The sequence below is a fragment of the Schistocerca nitens genome, chromosome 6 (genome assembly GCF_023898315.1).
Source record: "Schistocerca nitens isolate TAMUIC-IGC-003100 chromosome 6, iqSchNite1.1, whole genome shotgun sequence".
Taxonomy (NCBI): Eukaryota; Metazoa; Arthropoda; class Insecta; order Orthoptera; family Acrididae; genus Schistocerca; species Schistocerca nitens.
In genome coordinates this window covers 124,486,456-124,495,163 of record NC_064619.1, presented here as the reverse complement: position 1 = coordinate 124,495,163, position 8,708 = coordinate 124,486,456, and positions in this window count along the sequence as shown.

Below are 8,708 nucleotides of genomic sequence, written 5' to 3'. Positions count from 1 at the left end.
CAATTTGTAAAATTTTTTGTGGGGAGCATGGGGGCTATGTAAGTAGGCTGTTTAGGTTTTTATGTTGGTAATGCCACATAGCGCTCTATATGAAAATCACTGACTGTGCTGTGTGAAGGCTGTGGCTGGTTTGCATTGTTGGAGTATATGCTATTGTAGTGTTGGGCAGTTGGATGTGAACAGCGCGTAGCGTTGCGCAGTTGGAGGTGAGCCGGCAGCAGTGGTGGATGTGGGGAGAGAAATGGCGGAGTTTTGAGAGCGGATGGTCTGGGTGTGTCCATCCCATTCTTTTGTAGGGACTATTGAAAGTCAGATTGTGTTGCGCTAAAAATATTGGCTGTCAGTTTAGTGTTGATCAGAATAGGTAAAGAGCGAAATGTCTGAGTCCGTTCACTTCTGCTCAGCTGTTTGAAAATCAAATAATATAAGAGGTTTATCAGCACAGTAATTCATTAATTTTTCTAAGGGGACGTTTCACTGTTCTCTCTTATATTTCTGTCATAAAGACTTGTGTAGTAAATATAGAATCGTTTGCAAAAGCTACTTTTACAACTTCTCATTGTTTTTACCTGCCTCACTTATCTTACATTTCATTCACTTTAAATCATACTTTCAGTAATTTAAAAAGGTTAAACTAAAATTAATTTATTTTATTAAATGCTCTTTAAAAGAAAAATATAAATTTTTTGTGCACACGTTCTCTTTGACATCACCTTAATTCTTGTAGCATTTAGCTGTGCTATACTTTCATCTGTAATTTACGTTGTCTGTATCGTTTGCAAGATCCAAATGTGTCTTTGCAGCGTTTGTCAGTGTCACCTCTTTCTTTGGCATGCATAACTGTATTGTGTATCGAAATATGTGTTGTTTCATGCAAAGTGCTATAAAATATGAGTGTTGTACAGTGTCATCCCTTAAGTCGGTTTGCTTCGACTAATCAGGGAAGAGTACTGTAGGAATGTTTTCACTGACTTTAAATCTGACAGATGTATGTTCTTTCGCATTTGTTTACATATTAGGAGTTGGCGTACTATGGTATTCCAGAGCTATTATGGGACCTTGGTTACTTGTTTGGTGAATATTAAACTGTTTCAGTTCAAGCGAGTGTAATATTCAGGGAATTCTGTGGACAATCAAAATTTTATGTGTTTAATTATTTCAAAATTACATACATGAGAACTCATCACACCGCTGCCGCAGCGGCATACAGCAAGTTGTCCAGTATCAACAATAGCTTCTTTCAGTTTGTGCTCAGCACTGCAATAACATGCCACGTAGAGACATACAACACTTTGATAGAGTCAGGGTAGTGGCTTTGCTCTCAGCAGGTCATACACAGCAAGACGTTGTCGATCTGTTGTATGTCACTCAAAGTAGTGTATCTAAGGTGTGGAGGAAGTACAGAGAGATGGGAAATCAGAACGGCAGACATCGCAGTGGTTCTCATATGACAACACCAATGCGGGATCATTTCTCCCAACAGTCGGCTTGCGGGCAGCCAACATCAACTGTCAGAACTATAGGAAATGAATTCTTCGGAGCAACAGGGATTCGTATCTCAGACCAAACAGCGCACAGAAGATTGCAGCAGAGTGATCATCATACCAGAAGAGCTATGAGACGTTCTGCATTGAAGCAACGGAACCGACTCAATCGGAGGACCTGGGCTGTTGCACATCAACATTGGACTACTGCAGAATGGAGTAATGTTATGTTTTCTGACGAGACCAGTATTGGTTTTCGATCCGACATTAGACCTGTTAGGATTTGCAGAAGTGCTAGACGACACCAGAAACGCCAATGTGTCCAGGAAGTCCATCCGTTTGCGGATGGAAGTATAACGTTCTCGGCGGCAATAATGACGGAACGGCGTACCGCTCTACTTCCCATCTCCTTCAGTTTGACTGGCCCCGATACCTCCAAAGGGTCCTATGAACGATCGAAGGCCTTACAAACCTGACAGCTTCATCCGAGTCGATGACAATGCAAGACCACACCGTACTCTAGCAGCGTCTCCGTAACTTCAAAGATGCAACATCAACCGAATTCATCGGCCAGCACAGTCACCAGACATGAATGCAACTGAGCATACATGGGACCTGTTGAAGGTGGCCATTATCATCTGAATCCACCTGACGATCTCCAGGACCTCACTGAAGCTGCCATTGAGGAGAGGGACTTCATACACCAACATACACTTGATGGTCTCATCCAGAGAATGCCTCGCAGAATGGAAGAACTCATCCGTGTGCAGGGAGGACATACTCACTGCTAAAGACAGATTGTCATCATAATGAGATAGTGATTGTCACTGTTTTATTTTCAAGACGCACTCTTAGGACATAGCTTGCTTTGTTTTGTAATGATTTTTGTAGCTAACCAAAATGGTTCTTGTTTTCAGAAGGAATTATGTTCATTTTGTTAAAAAGGTATTATGCAAACCTCAATGGTTGTACTATAAGAACTCATTGTAGGAAACTCTATAATATTCCAAACTTTTGTTGAGGAGATTACATAATTGAAGTAGCAAATAAGGATGAATGATTGCAATATTAACAATACTATTACTGCCTGACAAACATTTCTATCACAGACCTACAACACATGCCAGAAGACCCTCATCCAAATCCACAGGACATGAAACTGTTTGAAATGGTTCAAATGGCTCTAGGCACTATTGGACTTCACATCTGAGTTCATCAGTCCCCTATACTTAGAACTACTTAAACCGAACTGACCTAAGGACATCACACACATCCATGCCCGAGGCAGGATTCGAACCTGCGACCGTAGCAACCGCATGGTTCCGGACTGAAGCGCCGACAACAATTTGAAATTCAATGAAAGTGTAATCATTATCATTTGATTCCAAATTATGATAATCTAAAGTTGAGTTGTGATTCTCAAATAGCACACAAAGCTAAGTGAATAGCTTAGAGATCGTTAAATAATAGTGAGACAGTGCTGAAGTGAACACTCGCACATCACTGTAGGAGCGGCTAAGCCAGAGACAGACAAATCACTCACATAGTTAGAGACAGATGGCAATTATAAGAATCGAGGGACATGAAAGGGGAGCAGTGGTTGGGAAGGGAGTGAGACAGGGTTGTAGTCTCTCCCCGATGTTATTCCATCTGTATATTGAGCAAGCAGTAAAGGAAACAAAAGAAAAATTCGGAGTAGGTATTAAAATCCATGGAGAAGAAATAAAAACGTCGAGGTTCGCCGATGACATTATAATTCTGTCAGAGACAGCAAAGGACTTGGAAGAGCAGTTTGCCCGCATATCGTGGTCGTGCGGTAGCGTTCTCGCTTCCCACGCCCGGGTTCCCGGGTTCGATTCCCGGCGGGGTCAGGGATTTTCTCTGCCACGTGATGGCTGGGTGTTGTGTGATGTCCTTAGGGTAGTTAGGTTTAAGTAGTTCTAAGTTCTAGGGGACTGATGACCATAGATGTTAAGTCCCATAGTGCTCAGAGCCATTTGAACCATTTTTTTTTTTTTTTTTTTTTTTTGAAGAGCAGTTGAACGGAATGGATGGTGTCTTGAAGGGAGGATATAAGATGAACATCAACAAAATAAAAACGAGGATAATGGAATGTAGTCGAATTAAGTCGGGTGATGTTGAGGGTATTAGATTAGGAAATGAGACACTTAAAGTAGTAAAGGAGTTTTGCTATTTGGGGAGCAAAATAACTGATGATGGTCGAAGTAGAGAGGATATAAAATGTAGACTGGCAATGGCAAGGAAAGCGTTTCTGAAGAAGAGAAATTTGTTAACATCGAGTATAGATTTAAGTGTCAGGAAGTCATTTCTGAAAGTATTTGTATGGAGTGTAGCCATGTATGGAAGTGAAACATGGACGGTAAATAGTTTGGACAAGAAGAGAATAGAAGCTTTCGAAATGTGGTGCTACAGAATAATGCTGAAGATTAGATGGGTAGATCACATAACAAATGAGGAGGTACTGAATAGGACTGGGGAGAAGAGGAGTTTGTGGCACAACTTGACCAGAAGAAGGGATCGGTTGGTAGGACATGTTTTGAGGCATCAAGGGATCAGAACTTTAGCATTTGAGGGCAGCGTGGAGGGTAAAATCATAGAGGGAGACCAAGAGATGAATACACTAAGCAGATTCAGAATGATGTAGGTTGCAGTAAGTACTGGGAGATGAAGAAGCTTGCACAGGATAGAGTAGCATGGAGAGCTGCATCAAACCAGTCTCAGGACTGAAGACCACAACAACAACAACAACAGTTAGAGACAAGAGCAATTGTTATTTACGTTTAAATTTACGTTCTTGCAATCAAAAATTCAATACTTTCAACTCATTGTCACATTTTTTGTAATAATTACTCAGATTATTTCATGATGATGATGATGAGTCCCATACTCCTTTACAGCGCGTAGGGGAGCGACGCGGGAGACCCGCGCCGCCTTACTAGGCAAGGTCCTAGTGGAGGTGGTTTGCCATTGCCTTCCTCCGACCGTAATGGGTATGAATGATGATGATGAAGACGACACAACAACACCCAGTCATCTCGAGACAGGAAAAATCCCTGACCCCGCCTGGAATCGACCCCGGAACCCCGTGCTCGGGAAGCGAGAACGCTACCGCGAGACCACGAGCTGCGGACGATAATTTCATAGAAATGAAAAAAAAGTATCGAATGAATTTAGCAGGATAATTCGGTACCACTCAACGAAGTAAGCTGATGATCACGAAGTTGTGAAACTTATTCCGCGATGTTGCCAGTTTAATCTACTCCCTCAATAGGAAATATTTCTGGGAAGAGGGAGGGGGGGGGGGGAGGGTTATAAACATCTCACACTCAAGCTGCTATCCGAAACCTGCACGAGCGGGCTTTTTATGGGCTTCTGGACGGGTATGAGGAATGCTTCAACACCCTACACAGACTACGGGGGCTTTCCAACCATGACGTTTCCGAACTTCTGTAGATTCCACAGGTTCCGTGTGACTTCCGGCCAAGCTGTTTTGCACCGTGGGTTTACACTGGTGGTTCACGCCAGCTGTTCACCAGAAGCAGATGTACTGTCTCCGACAGTGATATTGCCGGCTGCCTCCATATTCGCATAGTTCATGGACCCAAGCTACTTACTTCAGTTCTTTACCTTGTGAGGAATGGAAATAATTATAACAATAAACGGGAAGCCATATCTTCTCAAGAATGATCATCGCTAGCGGATACACGGAAAATGTGATGAGTATACGAACTGGTCGTGTGTGAATATCGAAAAGAGTAAGTGCTGAGGCCGTTTAAAAATTTCATGGCTGCAGCAACATTCTTGCCCATCTGACGAAGCAGGTGCACAGCTTAGGAAACGAATGCACAAATGCAGGAAAAGAGTCCACGAAGAAATGACAGTGCCTGTTTCCCAAATTTTCAAAGTGGAATTTCAAGATTTGAAAAATAAAGGTTTAGAATGCATCTCAAACATGCCGAAGTGTAAGAACTACAAGCCTACATTGCGTAAAGCAATAAGGAAAACTGTTGGGATGACCAAGAACCATGCCATTAGATCAGAGCAAGGACATTTTAAAATTATGTAATTGAAGGTGGAGGGGGGAGAAAGGGAAAGAACTGATGATATTAGCTGCATTGGGACATCGCGCGGAATCAGAGGTGACGAGTGAAAATGTGTGCCAGACTGGGATTCGAACCTGGGATCTCCGGCTTACTAGCAGAAGCGTTAACCACTGCCCTATTTGGACGCAGTGTGTATCGCCAATGCGCGGACTGTCTCCGCGTGCTCCCCGGCCGACTCTCACTCCCAGCTAGCCCCATCTTATAAAAAGACTTTTATCTTAATAATATGAATATTTATATATGTGTTTGGAGAGAGAGAGATTGATTTTTGATTGAGATTTTTACTTTTAAGTTTTCGTAGCTTTTGATACCTAAGGGACCACTGTCGCAAGTAAATAGTATCAAACAGCAATCTGCTTTTCGTGAGAAAAGCAGATTGCTTGGCACACAAACTTCCTTCAAACTACACGTCCTGCTGCATCAAAATTGGTCAGTTGAGTTCAGCAGCATACTATTATACAAGAACATAATCCAATTACTGCAACTAAGAAATTATGAAAGGTTGTTACATATAGAATGAAAACTAGAGAGACTGCATTTCCTTTCCTGTATTTTAGTGAACTTCGTACACTTACAGTTCTGTCGATTGATAGCCGGCGACGACAAAGAAGTTCACCTCCTTTTCCAAAAAAAAACAAGATATTTCTGTTCTTCACTTCCAGAAAGTTTGTATACATAAATATTTGGCGACTATTACACATACTTTACTCGGTTTTATCACTGAAATAGCAATTTTCATTAAATGTAACAAAACGTTCTCAGCGATGGCCTAGCAACACGTGCTCTTTCCACAAGATACAGATTAACAGTCCTCTTTTTTAATAAAAAATCCAATTACTGCAACTAAGAAATTATGAGAGGTTGTTACGTATCGAATGAAAACTAAAGAGACTGCATTTCCTTTCCTGTATTTTAGTGAACTTTGTACACTTACAGTTATGTCGATTGATAGCGGGCGACGACAAAGAAGTTCACCTCCTTTTCCAAAAAAAACAAGATATTTCTGTTCTTCACTTCCAGAAAGTTTGTATACATAAATATTTGGCGACTATTACACATACTTTACTCGGTTTTATCACTGAAATAGCAATTTTTATTAAATGTAACAAAACGTTCTCAGCGATGGCCTAGCAACACGTGCTCTTTCCACAAGATACAGATTAACAGTCCTCTTTTTTTAATAAATCAGTTGTCTTTCTTTTTTTTTTAAAGTCCATACTCAAAGATTCACAACTACTTTCGTTGCGGGGATTGCGCGCTAAAGAGTTTCTTGCTGTCCCGCTGCGCTTCACTTCACTTCAAGTACTTTTTGAATCAAATTTACAACTACGGAATTTACATACATTACTGAGCTGCTCAAAATAAAATCAGGCACAAATTAGTTAAATAAAGTGCAGTGAGGCTCACATAACATCACAACCTATCAGCAAGTCCCATCTGTGTCCTCCATGCTCGCTAATTTTAGATTCCTGCTGGACGCCGAACGAAATGTGCACATCACTGAAGGTTGTGGATTCATTGCCCATTGAGGCGAATGAATTTATGTCCTGATGCAGCTAATATCATCCGTTCCCTCCTTTTTCTTTCGTTTCTCTCCCCTCGACTTAATAATATGAATCACAGTTGCGACTTCCGTGTGGTGTCTGTTCTTTCGGACGTGTCTGAAGGAACAGGCACCACGCATTCATATCGCATTTTGTGTAATGACACTTTCCGACGCAGAGACATACAATACCTTAAAGGCTGCGCCAAAGATTAAATTGAGAGGGATGTAGAATACAATCTCTGTAATGTTCATATTGGATTCTCTTTTGTTTCATACTCCAAGAAGGAGTTTCGATTGTTACCTTGTAGGGGATGGACGTAATTTTTGGTGTGTGCGGAAAGGCAGCCCTCTTGTTAGTATTTATGGTTTGTGCGACGAGCAGAGCAAGTCCTATTGTCTTGTGAATAAAAAATTGTGAGAAGTATCTACGTTTTACGAGAATTATTTAAAGCGACGTAGCATTGTATTCCTTGGTTTCCACCGTCTTCGTGAAGTAAACCGATGCCGACTTAGGAAGATACAAACGGTCAACAAAGAGAAGAACATCGATGGCGACTAATGAATTAATATTGTGGCAGAAGGACTAATTCTACGTCTAAGGTGAGAACTCTGATTAAATCAACAATGATGTACAATTCAAAAATGTAATTAATCGGAACTGTAAATTATATTAGAGGCAAATCTCACGCAGCACTGAATTTGTCCTCATTCAAGCCAGTCAATAAAGTCCGTAAAAAAATCCTTTCAAAAATTCTATAGTTACAGTTCCATATCCATAATTTTTTCTCTTTTCAAAAAATCAATAAATTTAATTTTTTTAATTATTTTGCCACATTTGAAACTAACTGAAAGTTTTAGTTTTCTAAAAACTGACGATGGGTCTGTTCCTGATAAAAGAATCCTGGTGTTCGGTTATGAAGAAAGTCCTATGTGAAAATGGAACTGTTATTTTGGACGGGACATTTGACAGTTGTTCGTAACGATTCAGTTAGCTGTACACCATCCACATTGACACTGGCAGCACAGAAGGAGAGACGAATATATCTCCTGTTTATTTGCTCTGCTCCCAGACAAAAGTCAAAATATATATCAATAAATTTTTTCTAAACTGAAAAATAAGATGCCCAGGTGGTCATTGAAAACTGCACTGCTCGACTCTAAAATGGCTACAGATAAATCTGTGAAAATAGTGTTCCCCAAAACATCCCTTTCAGATTGAAATTTTCACTTCGACTGATGTCTGTGGAAGAAAATACAAGAAGTGGGATTACCAGAGGATTTAAAGGATAAAGAAGAAATTAAATTGTTTTGCCACGTTGTTTTCCTGCAGTGGCACATCTTCACCAAACAGTGTTGATGAAAAATGGATGGTATTAATGGAGAAAATGCCCAGCGAAGAAGAGGTCATGAAATTTGCAGACTGTATTTTCAGTCAATGGATGGAAAAATCCTAGCATACCAATTGAAATGTGGAACGTTTTTTTAACCAGTGGCACAGGACCATCAATGTTCTCGAAGGTTGGCATAGGAAACTAAACTCGTCAATAAATCAAA